Source organism: Chrysemys picta, chromosome 1 (assembly GCF_011386835.1).
Source record: "Chrysemys picta bellii isolate R12L10 chromosome 1, ASM1138683v2, whole genome shotgun sequence".
Taxonomy (NCBI): domain Eukaryota; kingdom Metazoa; phylum Chordata; order Testudines; family Emydidae; genus Chrysemys; species Chrysemys picta.
Genome location: NC_088791.1, coordinates 281,365,274 through 281,383,783, shown reverse-complemented (window position 1 = coordinate 281,383,783; position 18,510 = coordinate 281,365,274). Strand labels below are relative to the sequence as shown.

General features: G+C 46.9%; 1 long non-coding RNA gene across 2 annotated transcripts; it reads left to right on the top strand.

Moving 5' to 3' along the window:
* The first annotated feature begins 2,656 nt into the window (after positions 1-2,656).
* LOC135980851 (uncharacterized) lies at positions 2,657-18,177 on the top strand. 2 transcript variants are annotated; one of them, XR_010597751.1, is made up of 3 exons: positions 2,657-2,808; positions 3,499-3,573; positions 17,542-18,177. It is a non-coding gene; the product is annotated as an uncharacterized LOC135980851 (long non-coding RNA). The 2 variants fall into 2 exon arrangements; XR_010597752.1 differs by lacking the exon at positions 17,542-18,177 and adding an exon at positions 3,933-4,069.
* The last annotated feature ends 333 nt before the right edge of the window (positions 18,178-18,510 follow it).

Sequence of the window (18,510 nt, the reverse complement as noted above, 5' to 3'; positions counted from 1 at the left end):
CTCTGTAATGAGAGTAAGGGTAGGTCTACACTTACCCGGTAGTTCGGCGGCAAGCAAATCGAACTTCTGGGTTCGACTTATCGTATCTTGTCTGGACGAGATAAGTCGAACCCGGAAGTGCTCGCTGTCGACTGCGGTACTCCAGCTCGGCGAGAGGAGTACGTGAAGTCGACGGGGGAGCCTGCCTGCCGCGTCTGGACCGAGGTAAGTTCGAAATAAGTACTTCGAACTTCAGCTACGTTATTCACGTAGCTGAAGTTGCGTACCTTAGTTCGAATTGGGGGGTTAGTGTAGACCAGGCCTAAGTGTTGTACAAGCTAGACCCAAAAGAGCATGGATTGCATTTATAACTAGCACTTCAGTGCAAATGTAGTTGGCCTATGTGCAGTCTGAGCAAGCAGAGATTTCTTCGACACTCCCACCCTGATCATCCATGTAAAGCCAGCCACAATGTGACTCTGTGTTAAATCAAGTATCAAAGGGGTAGCCGTGTTAGTCTGGATCTGTAAAAAGCAACAGAGAGTCCTGTGGCACCTTTAAGACTAACAGATGTATTGGAGCATAAGCTTTCGTGGGTGAATGCCCACTTCGTCGGTGAATGCCCATGTGGGTGAATGCCCACATGCATGCATCCGACGAAGTGGGCATTCACCCACGAAAGCTTATGCTCCAATACATCTGTTAGTCTTAAAGGTGCCACAGGACTCTCTGTTGTGTTAAATCAGTGATTCTCAAACTCTTGTACTGGTGACCCCTTTCATATAGCAAGCCTCTGAGTGCAACACCCCTCTCCCACCGCTTATAAATTAAAAGCACTTTTGAATATATTTAACACCATTATACATGCTGGAGGCAAAGCGGGGTTTGGGGTGGAGGCTGACAGCTCAGGATCCTTCATGTAATAACTTCCTGACCCCCTGAGGGGTCCTGATCCCCAGTATGAGAACCCCCATGTTAAATATTAAACTCATATCTAACATTTGCATATTTCATTATTCATACAAAAGCTGGGAGTAAAAGAAAATCATTGTGTATTAATATAACACAATGTATACACGTATGAATAAAAGATCATGCTTTCAGTGTATAATGTGCAACAGAAGCATTTAAAATGAAGTAACAATTATATTCAAATCACAGTGATATTTTCCCAGTGATTCAAAACAGAAGTTCATTCTTACAAATATTAATCACTGAAAAGGCTCAACAAGCGTCTGAAAAACAATATGAACTTTTAGGGCTAGATCCACAAAGGGATTTAGGGACTTGTCACTTCAGCCACTTAACTCTACAATTTAGATTCTTAAAACTCCTGCTCAGCTGCTGCCTAACTATGCATTGGGCCAACAAGCGTGTAAGAGCAACTCTATAACCCAATGGCTAGGGCACTCACCTAGCAGATGGGTGACTCAGGTGCCAGTCTGCCTGGCTCCATTTCCTAGTTAATTATTGATACACAGTGGAACAGATTCAACAGGAGAGCTTCCTTCCCTAGAGCAGTCTGTAGGCCAGTGATTAGGGCACTCTCCTGAGGGGTGGGAGAGCCAAGTTCAACTCCCTACATCACGTCAGGCAGAAAAGAGAAGTTGAATCTAGGTCTCCCAGGGTGAGTGGTCTAACCACTAGGCTAAAGGCTATTAGGGCATCTCCTCCTCAGTATTTTGTGAGGAAGTGCTTGGGCACCTATCTCCTGCAGAAGATTCATAGCTGTGAATCCTGAAAAGAGATAGATGCCTTTCTCTAGCCTGGACATAGGTGCTTAACTTCCTTTGGAGGGTGGGGCTTTGGCCACACCCTCTCTTTAGCATTTCCTTCTGTCTATCTTAGGTGGGTCCTCACGCAGCTTGCGGGAGTCTGTAAAACCCTTTTATGGACCTAATTCTCCCCATTAATCGTACAGGGAGCCTGGGTGCCTAATTGGAGCTGAGGTGTCTACTTGGCTGCAGGGCACCTAAACTTTAGGTGTTGCAACACTAAGTCTAAGTTCACTTTGTGGATTTAGCTCTTACTGTTGAAATAATTTAAAAGGCTAAGGGCCTTATCCATAGCTCATTGGAAAGATCTCGACTGACTGCAATGAGCTTTGGATCAGGTCCCAGGTAGGTCCTCTCTGCCATGTGGCCTTGAGGAAAAACTGCAGAGAGTAGTTAGCCAGAGACTCCAGTAGTAGGAGCAGAAGCAGCCAAAGCAGGGACTGTACTAGGATGAAGGGGTAAAATGGGGCCCAGCTAGCCCCCCCCCATCTCCCTAGCACCGCCAAGGCCCAGAACTGTGCAGGGGACACCCTCCCCCAGATACTGCAGGCACTAGGACCAGTGGCATGCTGTGGCATTTTTAGTGAGGCACGCAACAGGGCTGGGACAGGGGTAAAGGGTTGCCAGGTGTCTTTGTTTTAAACCGGGACACCAAATTGAAAAGGGACCCTGGCAGCTCCGGTCAGCACTGTTGACCGGGCTGTTAAAAGTCCCTCCCTACGTGTCCTGCCAGTCCCTCCCTACCTGTTCTGGCACTGTGCTGTGCCCTGGAAGCGGCCAGCAGGTGCAGCTCCTGGGGGGGGGGGGGGGGGGCTCCATGCACTGCCCCCGCCCTGAGCACCGGCTCCGCACACCCATTGGCTGGCAACCATGGCCAATGGGAGCTGGAGGGGGGGGCGGTGCCTGTGGGCGAGAGCAGTGCGCAGAGCCTCCTGCCTCCCTCCCCCTGCCTAGGAGCCAGACCTGCTGGCTGCTTCTGGGGCGCAGCGTGGTGCCAGAACAAGTAGGGAGCCTGCCTTAGCCCTGCTGCTCCACTGACCAGGAGCTGCCTGAGGTAAGACCATGCTGCAGCCCTGAGCCCTCCCAACCCAGAGTCCCCTCCTGCACTCCAAACCCCTCATCCCCGGTCTCAGCCCAGAGCCTGCACCCCCAGCCCAGAACCCATACCCTTTTCTGCACCCCAACCCTGCCTCAACCCGCAGCCCCCCCCCCACCCTCTGAATCCCTTGGCCACACCCCCCAGCTTGGAGCCCCCTCCAGCACTCCAAACACCTCTTCCCCGGCCCCAGCCCAGAGCCCATACCCTTTCCCACACCCCAACCCCCTGCCCCAGCCCTGATTCCCCTCCCACACTCCAACCCCCCTGCCTCAACCCACAGCTCCCTTCCCCCCCACATTCTGAATCCCTTGGCCCCACCCCCATCCTGGAGCCCCCTCCTCATTCCCAGCCTGGAGCCATATCCCTCATCCCCAGCCCCACCCCAGAGCTCACACCCCCTGCTGGAGCCTTCACCCCCTCCCACCACCCCAATCCCCTGCCCCACGCCAGTGAAAGTGAGTGAGGGTGGGGGAGAGCAAGCCACCGCAGGGCCTTTGGGAAGGGGTGGGGCAGGGCTAGGGTGTTCGGTTTTGTGCAATTAGAAAGTTGGCAAGCCTAGACAGGCAAGCCTAGACAGTTACCTGGGAGCCAGTTCATTCACTCCTCACCTCTCTGCAGCAGAGTCTTGATGGGCTTCTCTTCCAGACACACTCGGCTGTTCAGTGCCAGCAGCAGCATGAAGTCTCCTGCTATCAGCCCAGAGAAAGTCTCAGGCAGCAGGTAAAAGTCCACTTTGATGCTGCCCTTGAAGAAAAAAGGGGGCTTGGGCCAGAGCACAGAGGGTGGGGTCCCAGCGCTGTCCCAGGCTTGTTGGTCTCCACACAATACATGTGCCTCCATGGGGAGTGGTGGCGGCTGCTGCCTACCCCTCCTCAGGGATGCCCCGGCTCCCTGCCAGCCCCACTGGAGACTTGGGAGTGGCTCCTCGCTCCTCTCCAGACTCCATGGGGTCCCAGTGGGAAATGGCTCCTGCTTCCTGCTGCCAGGCTCTGGGTCCTGTGGCCTGGCAGCCTCCTGCGTGGGCTCCCAGGTCCCACCGGCCAGGATCGGTGTCTCAGTTATGGCTCTTTCCCATCCAGCCACCTCCAGCCTCGCTTGTGCTTCTGGGTCCCAAGTCCTGCTCTGCAACCCAACGGATGCTTCAAGTCTAAACTTGCATGCTTCAACTACTTTTTCCAATACAGCCGATCAGGAAGTCAGCTGCCTACAGAGTCATGTTACCTTGGCAACGTGGTGCAACTTGGAGCATTGCATGCCCTGCCAGCAAAACATGAAGACACCTGACACAAACAGATTGCTGACATGCAGGGCTTTCATATTCTTGTAGAATACAACTTTTGTTGTGGATTCTGGGGCATGCAATGCATGTATTGCATGCCTAGACAGCATGCCACACTAGGACCCAGGTGTTGCCTCCCCACCCTACCATGTGGGCTTGAGGGAGGAGTGAGCCAGGGACTCCAGTGCTCATAGGAGCAGTTGCTGAAGCAGCAAAAGCAGGAACCTTGTGACATTCAGAGAACTTTCTACAGTTTCAACTGGACTTCTCTGCCCTGTGCTGATTGGCGGCTTGCTCCAACCCTCTCCCTCCCTCTCAGTCTCTTCACTTCAGTTTAGGGTGACTGTGCATCCTGTTTTTTTAAGCCCTGTCCTGGCTGTCCCGACTTTTTTGGAAAAAAATGAGTATTTGTCCTGTTTGCTGTTGCCGGCTTGATCAGTTTGGCAAGAACAAATGGGACAAATGCTCACTTTCGTCAAAAAAGTGGGGTGCAGAGGAAAGTGTAGGGGGCGAGCAGCAATGCCAGCCCCTTGCAAGGGGGGAAGCAGGGCTTGTGCAAGGGGGAAGGCAGGGTTTGAGTAACCAGCGACCCAAGCCTTGCGTGGAGGGGGGAGGGCTTGGGTGAGCAGCTCGGGCAGCCCCGTGTGCAGGGAGGCGAGGGCTCAGGCCAGCCCTGTGCAGTGTCCTGTTTGCCCTTTGGGAAATATGGTCATCCTAATTTAGCTTCACTCCACACCTGCCCCTCTTACTATCTTCTGCCCTGCCCTGTCCCCATCACATCCTTCCTTTCTCATTTAGTTGATCCCCTCCTAAGTAACCCCTCCCCACCAAAAATATTGAAAACATGACATTTGGTGTCATTACACTGTTCGCTCTGCTGGTGTGTTCTACCCATTCACCTAGCCAGGATTTCTTGTCTATTTAGATTGTAAGCTGTTTGTGGCAGGACAGTTGACTACTCAGTTTCGCAGAGCCTTTCACAATGGATCCCTATTCTTGGTTGGCTTTTAGGCACTACCTTAATAAACATGAATACTATTAGTACTAATACTTTTCAGATACACATGGATCTTTGACTGTGAGTTTGGGGTATCTATTTACAAGCTACTTTTCCTTTAACATTTGATCTCAGTTGATTTTATTTAATAAAAGTCTTTAAAAAACTTATTTTACGTATTTCAGATACTCCAAATTTCTGTTAAGTTTCAAAGGACTGCAGAAAGAGGAGAGAAATGTGCTATTACCTTCAATGTATTTAATTGAATTTATAGAATAATAATAGCAATGCTCAAAATTTCCAGTGCTCTTGAGACATTCACATAATTTAAGAATTTGCACAGTATCAAACTTATTTCAAAATATCACATACCAGACTGACATTCATAATTCACTAAATGCATGTTAACAAACTCCTTCATAAGCCATATGTCTCTCAGCCTACCTCTTCCTGAAGTGCCCAGGAAAAAAATATTGGCTGTGCTGTATGAGTGAAAGGTTGACAAATCTGGACTTATTGTACTCCATTTGCTATTAGACGGTGGCCTTCTTTGTTGCTCGGGAGCTGTTTAATCCTAGAAAATATGAAAGAAGGGCAAAAGGCTTGATGTCTGAAACTGCTATGGGCAGAATTCCAGGGTGTTCATGAAGGCAGTGTCTTAACAGCAATTGAAATATCAGGCAATTAACACTGAAAGCCTTTTTAATTAGGGTGAGTCATGTAAAAGGAAATATCAGGTAGATATATCTACACAATCACTATATTTACCCTTTGGTTGGAGCTGTGATTTAAGACTTTCTACGCATAAATATTCTCTCAGTGCTGTCTCATTTTCAATCAGGATTGTAAATTGTCCTCGTAGTTAATTCTCAGAGACAAACATGAAAAACTAATTAGCTAATATTGAATATAGGATAATTAGTAAGAAATCTCTACCTAAAATAAAACAAGCAACTTACGGAAAATATATAAAAATACAATAAAACAGAGGATACCTACATCTGGAAAGGTCATTTTAAAAAGGTGTTGAATACTTAATCATACTACAAAAGCAGTGTTTCTCAAACTGGGGTCACCGCTTGTGTAGGGAAAGCCCCTGGCAGGCCGAGCCAGTTTGTTTACCTGCCGTCCGCAGGTCCGGCCAATCGCGGCTCCCACTGGCCGCGGTTCACCACTGCAGGCCAATGGGAGCTGCTGGAAGCGGCGGCCAGTACGTCCCTCGGCACCTTCCGCTTCCAGCAGCTCCCATTGGCCCGGAGCAGTGAACCGTGGCCAGTGGGAGCCGCGATTGGCTGGACCTGTGGACGGGGTACGTAAACAAACCGGCCCGGCCAGCCAAGGGCTTTCCCTACACAAGCAGCGACCCCCGTTTGAGAAACACTGCTGTAAGCCCATAACGCACTCCACGGTGTACCTTTGTCAATCTATAAATGTGTTTCTTGACTGTTCATCAACAACTTCCATATGAAGTCTGCAACAGTCATCTTATGCTTGACATCCCTGCTGTGCCTCATGCCTCCACACAGCCAAGGTGTGCAAATATTGACTGACCTATTTCATAATCCGTGGTGAGTGGTTGCTTTCATGTTAGCTGAGGAGGGTGGCTGAGTATTTTCTAGAATTGGGGATGAAAAGAGAGCGGTTGTCTTCTTGTTTGTATGCTTGTGTTTTTTATCTCTGTAAAAAGTGCTTGGAGACTTGAATATGTACCTTGTATGAATCACTATAAATCTAAATAAACACATAAGTGATTCATCAGCCAATGTGACCCTGCTGAATGCAGTTGTCCTTCCAGTGCACAGATAGGAGAGGTTTTGAGGCAGGTGTCCGTCTATTTAAGGCTTTGTAGATGATGACTGGGACTTTGCATGTGGCCCAGGACTGAATTGCTGACCAATGTAAATTGCACAGCTCGTGGGTGATATATTCTCATTAGTCTGCTCTGCTTAGCAGGTGTGCTGCTACAGGCTGTACCAGCTGCAGCTTCCTGGTGGCCTTCAGAGCCAGCCTAAGGTACAGCATGTTAAAATGATCTAGCCTGCAGGTGATTTAAAGCATGAGCATGGTTCGCTGTGGCTTTCACGTGACAGGAATATAGTTTCTTGGTTAACCACAGATGAAAATATGCTGTAATACGTATGCACTTTGTAATGTCTTTAAATGTCTGTACTCTACCAGTAACAAAAGGTTAGACTGAAAAAAGTCAGACCCAATAGGAAATCGTAAACTGCCCTAAGAAATACCAGGGAAATAATATTGTGTAATTAGCAGGAAAGGCAGTGCACTGCATCATTAGCTGTCAGCGATGTAGAAATCTTAATTTAGAAGTGTGTGTGATTGCCAAAGAAAAGTGGTTGAAGAAATGCAGCACTAGATAGTCTAAAATCTTATTTGCAAGCACTGGAAAGTGAAGCTTCTTAGTTACAATATCCTTGTGTGTGCTGTTCCATCAGTCACTTTACATTATGCTCCGTAGGTAGGAGTTAGTGTCAGAAATTCCCTTTTACTTGAGCACCATTTCAGCAATCCTAGGTAACAAAACAGATTAGCTTGGCAAAACGTATTTATATAACTACTTGGGCAAGAATTAGATCCAGAACAACCCTGACCCTACTGAGTGTGCTCAGGAGGGAGAGATCAAGGAATCATTCCCCCACCCCATCTCTTTAGATGATATGCACAAGGGCTCAGGTCAGCACAGGAATCATACACTCCTATGGGCAAACATTGCCCCAGATAAAATTTAAGTTAAATTGCTATAGGTACTTTTATTCCAAAATATTCCACACACTTTGACTTGTACTGAAATAAATAAAGGTGTGAATTAAAACCAATTTAGTTATTATGGTTCCAGTTTGTGTGTACACAAGTCCTTAGACATTTATATCTTTTGAAGGCCTATTTCCCTGATTCTAATGATAAAATAAAAGCATGTACAACATGGAAACTCTCACTCTTGTTTTAGCCCCAACTGACCAGAGTATTTGTGATTACTTCTGGAGCTGGATGATAATTAGAGCTGTGCAAAACTTTTATAGTGAAGGTAGCACACTGAGAGGCAGCATGGTCTAGTGATTAGCACACAAGCCTGTGAATCTGAAGACCTAGCTTCTAGTCTCAGCTCTGCCAATGACTAGCTTCATGTCTTGGGCAAGTTATTTAACGTTGGTTTATCTCTCTGTAAAATAGGAATAGCAATACCTAACTACTTACTTTGCAGGGATGCTGTGAGGAGTAATTATCTAACATTTGCAAAGTGGCCAGTGCATGTTTAGTGCCACATCAGTGCAGTCAATGTATGCTTGTTGTTGGGTTTAATTTTAAACCTAAAATTTGGACCAGGCTCACCTTATTTCATAAAAATATTGCTTAGCTTCAGCTGAGTTTTGAGAGAGTCTGGGCCATAGTATGGTGTTGTTTGAAGCCATCTGGAAAGTCAGTGATTTCATGTGATTTTGATCAGAAGCTAGGGAAACATTTTGAAGGTTTTGCCAAGTTCTGCACTGAGTTTTTGAGTTTGTTTAAACCTCGAACTCAAAGTTAAACTTAGGCGATCTAAACCCACATGAAGCAAAATAACAACAAAAAATTATCATGAGCCAATACAACCTTTATCACTTAAGGCTAGAAACATAAAGAATCCATGGAACTATTAGTAATTAAGAGGTTAGCCCTGTATTGTCTGAGAGAGCAGAAGCCCCAAATGCAGTGGTAACAGTGTGGCAAGGATGTGGGAAAGGAGAAGGATGTGGAAGCTTGACAAGTGGGTCTCCAGGTTGTGGAGCATACCAGAGCATCCAAGTCAATGGTGTATACACTAAGGACATAAAATACACAGATTACCTCATTTGGATTGCTTCAATTAGGGAAGAACTTCAGAACATGCTTAGTGCTGTGAATAATGCCAGCAAGAAATATGGAATGATGATTAATATTAGGAAGACAAAAAGTATGAAACTAAGTAAGCACAGTAGTGCACAAAGTAGGAAATATCTATATCTTGACAGTCATGTGGTGAAACAAGTGAATAGCTCCCCCTATTTAGGGGGTCCAATAACATCAGATGCATGATGGGACCAAGAAATAAAGAGAAAGATACAGCTTGCAAAATAAGCATTGAACAACTTCCAAAGACTTCTATTTTGTCAAAAGTTAATATTACAAATACACACTATATTGCTGGAATGGGACATATGGTCAGCCCTCCTATACGGATATGAGAGGTGGAAACTTAAAAAGGACACTGAGAGATGACTCAGGGCACTTGAGTTTTGGTGTTACAGTAAAATGTTAAATATTTGCACGCTAACCAAAACTACGAACAATGAGGTGATGAGAAGGATGAATTTTAAAAGAGCACAATTATTTGAGACCCTAGGTAAGAGAACAACATCTTTCTGCAGACACATTGCTCGCTGATCACAGAGCAACTTGATTCTAGCACTCCTACTATCAGATAAGATTGCAGGCAAACCAGGAGGAAAAGAAAGAGAGCCAGCTTCATCAGAAACAACACTAGATGGACTGGTATCCAAAGAAGAGTGGAACTTTACAACTCTGTTGCAATTGTGAAAGATGGAAGATGGTTGACAATCTCTGTATCAGAGATCTCACTTGAAGAAAATTGTGGAGCTCAGCTATTTTGGGTTCTGTATGCCTCACTGTGGAATTGGGTTTTGAGCAGGGCCGGCTCTAGGTTTTTTGCCGCCCCAAGCAAAAAAAATTTTTGGCTGCCCCCCGTCCCAGTCCTGGGCTCCTCGCCACACCCCCCTGCTGCCCCAGCCCTGGGCTCCCCCCCACCACCCACACCCCCTGCCGCCCCAGCTCTGGGCTCCCTCATTCCCCCCCACCATGGCCCCCACACACACACACCTCCTGCCACCCCAGCCCTGGGCTCTCTCCACCCCCACCTGCACCCTCCTTCCGCCGCAGCCCTGGGTCACTGGTAACTCGCTCCCAGGGCGAGTCATTCAGCAGGAATTTTAGGTGTGCACAGAACACAGACAGGATTGGTTCCCATATAGTTACAGAACTGCAGTAAAGTGGAACAATTTTCAGATTGTGTGACTGGAGGATATCTGGATGCATATTATAAGACTGTCCTACATAAATGAGGAAAAGTTGAGGTGCCTTTATTATTCTTTTGTTCCACTCTTTCTTTCTATGGGGAATTTGCCAATGCAATATCACTGTCTTCCTTCTAAACAAACAAACAAACAAACAAACAAACAAACAAACAAAAAGGCAATGGCTGTTGAAAATAGCAATTCCAGTCCTAATAACCACTGGGAAGCATTTCTTGCTCAATTTTATCCTATTTTTTCTACAGCAAGTTACAGTGGATCAGTATATTTAATTTGGGAGAAATGAAGTAACAGCTGCCCAAACTGAGCTTGAGCACTCCTGAATTTTGAGGTGTTCAAATCTAGAAGGCAGGTGCGGGGGAAGGTGGGGGGCTGTGGCTCCGCAGGGGAGCACGGCAGCATGTATGCAGCAGCATGTCTGGCGCTGCGCGAAGCCAGACACACTGGTCTGAGTGGCACGGTAAGGGGGCTGGGAGGTTGGAGAAGGGGTAGGGAGTTCTGGGGGGGCAGTCAAGGGACAGAGGGCAGGGAGAAGGGGAGGTTAGATGGGTTGGGGGTTAGATGGGTCAGGGGTTTGGGGGGGACAGGCAGCAGTTGGATAGGGATGGGAGTTCCAGGGGTTGGTCAGGGGACAGGTAGGGGGTGAAGTCTTAGGGGGCAATCAGGGGACAAGGACCAGTGGGGCTTAGTTAGGGGGTGGGGTCCTGGGGGGCAGTTGGGGCAGGGGTCCCAGGAGTGGGTGATCAGGGCACAGGGAGCAGGCGGGTTGGATGGGTTTGGGTTTCTGTGGGGGGCAGTTGGAGGGAGTGGATGGTGGCAGGGTGGGGTTACCCTCCCTCGCCGTGGAGTGTCCTATTTTTTGAATGTTAAAATATAGTCTCCCTACTCACAGTGCAGCTCTTCATTCACAGCAGGCTGCAGCATGAGGTCTCAGCTTCCTCTCTCCCTCCCTCCCCCTCTTTCCTGTTGGTAGTGGCCAAGCGAATGTGGGAAATGTAGTTCTTTCCCTGCTCCAGGGCTGGCTCTATAGGCAGGGAACTAAGCAAGGAACTACAGCTCCCAGGGCCCCCTGTTGGTTCTCAGCTCCCATGCTGGCTCCCTGCCGGCTGCCACCCCTGCAAATGGGCTGCCCCAAGCACCTGCTTGCTTTGCTGGTGCCTAGAGCTGCCCCTGGTTTTGAGTGCTGGTGGGCCCAAGACTACACAGAACCTCTGACCAGACTCATATGCACTAGGGGTAGAGTGGGGAACAGTGGATGTGGAAGATATGATTGCCATCTTGGGGTCTGTGGGCACGATTCTAGGCTCTATGGAACATTCCAGAAAACAGCCTTTTCACTTGGTCTATATGTTGAGTCCAGGATTTTATAGTCAATGGATAGATTCTCATTGACTTCAGTGGAACAGACTGAAGAGAAGACATCTTGTAATGTCAATAAAAACAGACTCCAAGATTCGTTAGTTATTCCAAATGCTACACCTGCTCCTTTCATAATGATTGTCCTTGGCACATAATATAAAACAAGCCTTAATTCTTGACATTGTAACGTTATTGTGTAAAGATCAGAACAACACACAAGTGCATGCTTACATTTACCCTTTCAGAGCTACATGAAAAATATGCAGTCTACTGGATTTTTTTTAATGTAACCTGATCCACAAATTTATAATGAAGATTACAGTGCTGATTGTGGCAGAGCAGACAAGTGTGCTCTCTCTTGGGTCTTTCTTTTAGTGCTGTGGGGTGCAGCTTTATATACTATCAGTGGTGCTCACTGAGAACTCTACTGGAGGAACCTAATGAAGGATGAGTGCGATCCTTGATTAGTCTAGCCATGGCCCCTTCTCAACCACTGCCACACACTTTTTGGACTGTGCTGGTCCCCTGGGGTTTCTCACAATGGAAAGGAGGTTGCAGCTGTTGTCTGCTCTTGTAACCCCTCCCTCTCAGTGGTCTTTCCACTGTCGTGGCTCCACGCCTGGCCATATGTCAGTTGGAATAAATCTTGGTTGCAAATGAGCTCTCTAAATCAAGCATATATAAAATCATTATAATCCTATATCAGGAGAACAAGGATGGTCCTGCGGTTAGAGCACTAACCTTGGACTTTGAAGACCTTTGTTCAATTCTCTGTCCTACCCTACCACAGAATTTCAGTGTGATATTGGGCATGCCACTTAGTCTTTGCTGCCTCAGTTGCCCCTTTGGAAAATGGCATGTCCCTCCTCACAAGAGGTGTTGTGAGGATAAATACATTAATGATGAGAAGGCACTTTCCTACTCTGCTGATGGGGGTCATTAAAATGGAATAGATAGATATAGGAGCAGTATCTGCAAACAGGGCCGGCTCTACGTTTTTTGCCGCCCCAAGCAAAAAAAACTTTTTGCTGCCCCCACCCCAGCCCTGGGATCTCACTCCCCCGCACTACCCCAGCGCTGGGCTCTTTCTTCCCCCCCCCCCCACCCTCACCCCCTGCCGCCCCAGCGCTGGGCTCTCTCTCCCCCCCCCCACCCGCACCCCCTGCTACCCCAGCCCTGGGCTCCCCCCCCACCAGTGCTGACTCCGCCCGCTCCGCCCTTGCTTCCAGCCAGTCCGGTGCTGGCAGGGTTGGGGTAAGCAGTGGGGCTCCTGGACCACGCCTCAGCCCAGGGTCCCTCCAGCCAGGGCTCCTGCTTCCAGGACTGGCCGGGACCCAGGAGGGCAGAGCTGGGGGGACCGCCCCGGCAGGGGGCTGAGGAGCTGGAGCAGGGTAGCCCCAGAGGGAGTGGAGCCCCGGAGAGTGGGACGCGGGCCCTGCACGGCAGCGCTCCACCCTCTATGGCTCCACTGCTGCTGCTGCTCCTGGCTGCCCTGCCGCAGTCCCTGAGCGGCTCGGGCTGCTTCGCCCAGCCCCGGCTGCAGCGCTGGGGGGCGGCCACCCTGCGGCACCTGCAGGCAGCTCCATGTGCCCCGTGGGGCGGCCCCCAGCCCGAGTGTCCCCCATTCGGAGCCTGCCCGGCCCAGCCACAAGGTGCAGCGCTGCTCCCCTGTGGCGCGAACCGCAGCAGCCCCAGGGCGCCCCCCCATTCACGACGCACTGCTGCTGCCAGGGCCAGCTCTAGGCTTTTGCCACTGGAAGCAACAACAACATTTTTTAAAAATGGCCAGAATGCTGCCCTTGAAAATGTGCCGCCCCAAGCACATGCTTTGTTTGCTGATGCCTAGAACTGACCCTGTCTGCAAAGTACCTCTGTGCCTTCAACAGCACAGCTCAGCCCCTCTCAGGAGCAAGCCCACAGTCTGAGTTGGTTATCTAGATTTATATATGTTGGCAATCACAGGAAAGAAATCTTTGATTCTGGTGCACCCATGCAAAAGCGAGTTTTTATTTTCCATCTCATTCCAGCTTCAGCATATGGATATGCACATACAGTGCTAAATGCATGTAAATTTCACCAAAAGTCTCACATTCCTTCCTAATTATATGCAAATTAACAGCAGTAAAACACCTCAAATATGATATTATCTAAATGGTTAATAGACCAAGCAGGAAAGATGAGATTTCAGCTGAAACTGGATCAAAGCCTTCTGAGTTATTCAATTCACAAACACATATGCATAGATAGGTGCACATAACTGTATCTGCAGTCATAGCTCACAGATCCTAAGGCCCTATAATAATAAATGTAAAAGTCAGTAAGTCAGCTATTCTTAGATTACTCTATATTTACATGCTAGCAATAGAATAGTTCTCTCTCCCACACCTCCGCCCCCTTCCTGCTTCTTGTGCCCATGTCATTTTAATAGCAAAACATTTTCAGGCCAAGCTGTAAAGCAGTTCTTGCCTCTAGCTGCCACTTGTAAGGTAGAGTCCACCCTTTGATGGATCCTGATTACTTATTAAATGTTTAATAAGCTCTGAGACCCACTTGGGGCTGTTTTTCACTCTCCTCGAGTGATTTTGATGCTGCTTGTGAAGGAAAGAATACAAGCAGCACTGAGGGCAAATAACACTAGTTAGTAGTTTGCATACGTGTCAATAGTAATGACTTAAAGATGCATAATCAGTTTTTTCCAACTTTAGCTTACATAAAGATGCATTTAAAAGCATCACCTGGGGGAAAAATAAAAGTGCTGAAGCTAGATAGAGAAAAACATACCTCAACATCTAGGTGGAAAGACTCCGAATTAAAAGGGACTTTTTTCCTGTGATCGGCACAATCTTCAATATTTTAAGAAGCAGCAAAAAAGGTCACTAGGCTCAACAAGCAACCCCCTGTTGTTTTCCTCATCTCTGGTTGCTTGCTTTCTCCTTATATTCTTTCTTTCTTTCTTTTGTCTATTTCAGAGGCTCTGTGATATTTTGCAGCAAGTGTAGTAACCTTGAAAATTTTCTTTGATTGCTGGGGAAAGAGGTTATACTCGGAAAGTGTTTCGTATGTCCAACTACGAAAATATTGTTTGGTGTGGCGGATAGGAAGGCTGTTAGCTATTTGGAAAATACAAGATGTTTGTTTGTTTTATTCTGCCACAACCTAGGTCAGCTTCTATTTGACAGCACCCTAACCACTTCAGGTTGTAGTCCCTGGGCTAAATGTTGCTTGTCTTACTCATACAAATAGTCCCATTAACTTCATCTGTTTCAATGGGAATGTGACAATTTTGGGCTCTGTCTATGTACAACGTATGAGTTCTCATTGATATTATGAAGTTGTTATTATGAAATTGTTATATCAAGGAATGCCTCTATTTTCATGTGGAATCCACCATTTGCTGACAGGGCTATCGCACATCTCTGCAGACTAGATAAAAATGGAAACTTGCAAACCTCAATAACTGTGCTCTGACTGTACAATGGGTATGCTAAGAAGGTTTATCACCCCAACTTCTCTGAAGGGAGTGGGAATGGATCCTTAACAGAAGAACAAAGAAACCATGTGTTGGTAGGGGGACATATGAACTTGAGCGGCTTTTAGAGACACTCAGGAATCTTTGGGTAGAAGAGGGGATGAGGCTTTCATAGCAGGAGAGCTCAGGTTTAACTAAAGGACCAGCCAAAGGCAGAGAAAGTTAACTAACTAAATAAATCTCTATGGTTCTTAAAAGCAGTGATGGCTGGTAAACTTTGGGGCAAGTGGGGCATAGAAGAAAAAAATTATGCCCGCTTGCCCCCATGGCACCACCTCTGCCCCTGAACATGGAGAAGGGAAGGATTGGCCCTTGGAAAGTTGCCCTTTATTGATCAAAAGGTGTAGCCAATTTTTTGACTACACTCGTGGTTCATTCTTAAAAATGTTCAAGAGACCAAATAACCAAACATGGCCAAATGTATTGTCTAAAGACAAAGCAGTATGAAAAGGAGACATACATACTTTCCTTCAGGGAAGCAAATTCTTGCAGCATGTTCACCTTCCACAGCAGGTATTCTTCAAAGATACGCATTTCAGCTATTAGTATTTATAGCATGATTTTTATGGGTTACAAAACTTTTTACACATCACTAAAATCCAACCAGTTTGTTTTGGTTCCTTATCTTTTTGATCTGTACCTTCCTTATCTTTGTTATGGAGTCTAGCATTCCAGATACTGGTCTATGAAAGTACCTATCTATATGTTCCCATATCTCGTTCTGATACTACATTCCAAGTATTGATTATCCATGAAAGTACTACCTAACTGTACTTGGTACAAATTATTGGTACATCTTTGGTTGGCAATATTATGACACATACAATGATACAATCTAAATTAGCTAACCAAGAAAGAGATATTGGAGTCTTGGGCATAGTTCTCTGAAAATGTATGCTCCATGTGCAGCAGCGGTCAAAAAGGTCATAATGCCACTATATAAATCGATGGTGCACCCACACCTGGAATACTGTGTCCTGTCCTGGTTGCCCCATTTCAGAAAGAATATAGTGAAACTGGAAAAGGTTATGAGTATGCAACAAAGATGATCAGAGGTATGGAATGGCTTCCATATGTGGAGAGACTAAAAAGTTTAGGGCTGTTCATCTTAGGAAAGAGATGACTAAGGTGGGGGATATTGTAAAGGTCTATAAACAGGAGGAAGTACTTTTTCACACAACATAACCTATGGAACTCATTGCCATGGAATGTTGTGATGGCCAAAAGTATAACTGGGTTAAAAAATGGATTAAGTTCATGGAGGATAGGTCCATCAATGGGTATTAACCAAGATAACCAGAGACACAACCTGAAGTTCGGGACAACTCTAAACATCTGACTACCAGAATTCTGGAGTGAAAGACGGGGTGGATCACAGTCCACAATTGCCTTGTTCTGTACACTGCTCCTGAAGCTGTGGTATGGGCCATTGGTGAAGACAGGATACTGGGCAAGATGGATCTTGGTCTGACCCAGTATGACAGCTCTTATGTTCTTATATTTGTAAATTTCCTATTTTCTAATGCCAAAGCTGAATTTAGCTTTGCAAAGTGTAGTAGAATACTGGACATGCATGAACTAAATCATTGGAAGAGTATAATACATTCAGTTTACATAACTTCCCAACACTTATTAATGCAGCGTATACTATGCCTCACATATATGCATTGGCTAACACCTCCTATGCTGCCTAGGCCCCTTAATTACCTTGGCCAGTCCCAGACCTTTCTGGGATCCTTCTCTTCATCTCCCTCTGTTGCATTCCCTCTCCCAGCTGCTGCTGCCACCTCCTCCTGTCCTGCCTGCTGAACCTTCTCCAGCAGCTTCACGGCTTTCACTGACGCACTAAGTTGCACATCCCCAGCTGGTAGAGCCCAAGGGAGGGAGCAAGAGTCTGTCACCTGAGCCAGCCCTAGTGCCCAGTGGTTCTTTGACACACCACTACGGGATTGCTCAAAGTCACTGCATCCTGTTGCTTGGGCAGTGAATCCAATGCGCCAACCCCATGGAAGATTGCCTCTTGTCAGACCTTGACTGTGCAGTCTATGCATGTGCCACAGGTGTGGTGTGGAAGGATGTCTTGTTACTAAATACAAACCATGAAACTGCAGATCTTAGAACGTTTCTGTAGATTTGCTGTGTTCACTATTTGCATTTAGTGACACACCCTCCATCTGGTGGGGCAGTGCCCCAGTGCCCTCTGGAAGTGAGCCACCACTGCTAAAGAGAAACCAGGCGCTGTAGGAAAAGGATCCCGGACACTCCAGAGGACTCTGTCCAACATTAAAGTACTCTCTAGAGTGGTGAGGAATCTGAGGCAGGGAAATGCATATAAGTGTGTTTATTATTTTATATAGATCTATGCATTTCTCATGCTAAGTAAAGAGTAATGGTGTTTAGAATGCTGTGCAAACTGTGTGTGTCTGTTTTACTTTCGTAGAGTTAAAATGTAAACCAGAAGGCTCTCACTTCGATGTGATTCTGGAGAATGTGGAAGAGCTGCTGGTGAGGCAACTGAGCAGCGGAGACCAGAAAGATGTCAAACATGGGGTTTGCACCTGGAATGCATGCCTAGAAGCCAAAATCCAGGGACGGTGTCTAAACTCTGTCCAGCCCCAGCAAGCTAAGGGCATATGGGATTCTGCATTTAGACCCTTCACAGCAGTCTGGCAAGTGTCCAGCAGGGAGAGCTCAACTAGATCTGTGACAGGAAGTGTCATTTGAGTTAACCAAGAATGATGTTTACAGCTTTATGGTTAAGGGGGATCAAGGCAGGAACATTAGAGTAAAGATGGTATCAAACACACATTGATTGAACAATTGGATTTAATCATTTTACCCATACTATGTCTTTCATTAATTGGTTGTATTGCAGGTTACTTAGCTATAATATAGGTTTGAAAATTCTAATAAACTTAAGATTTAGTCATAAAATAGCATTTAAAGATAAATAAGAAACCGGAAGAAAAAAATGGCATAAATGAGTGTTTAAAAGTTTAAATGAATGAATTTAACATAAAATGTTAACACTTATCAAGAAGTAAAAAGTTAAATGGCAATAAATCAATGATCTTATCAGAAAGTGTTAACTGACTCTAATTCTCTGCTATTATGGGGAGGTTATTTTGCTATGGGACTGTGACAGGGTTGGGATTCACCACCTGGTGCCTCCTACTGGTTGTCTCGGGAATTAGCTCTGTCCAGTGGAGCGCCCCCTCCTGGTGGTGTCCCGTCCGTCGTCTCGCCCTCAGTTGGTGTGTCCAGACCCGCGTTGCTCCCAAGCTCGTGGCGTCCTCTTCCAGCCACTGCCCTCCGGCAGTGCCCCTTAGTCCATCCTCGCCCCCTTCCTGTGGGGTCAATCAGGTGCCTCTCTGTGCCCGGCCAATGTGGCCAACTGCACCCCCAAAGT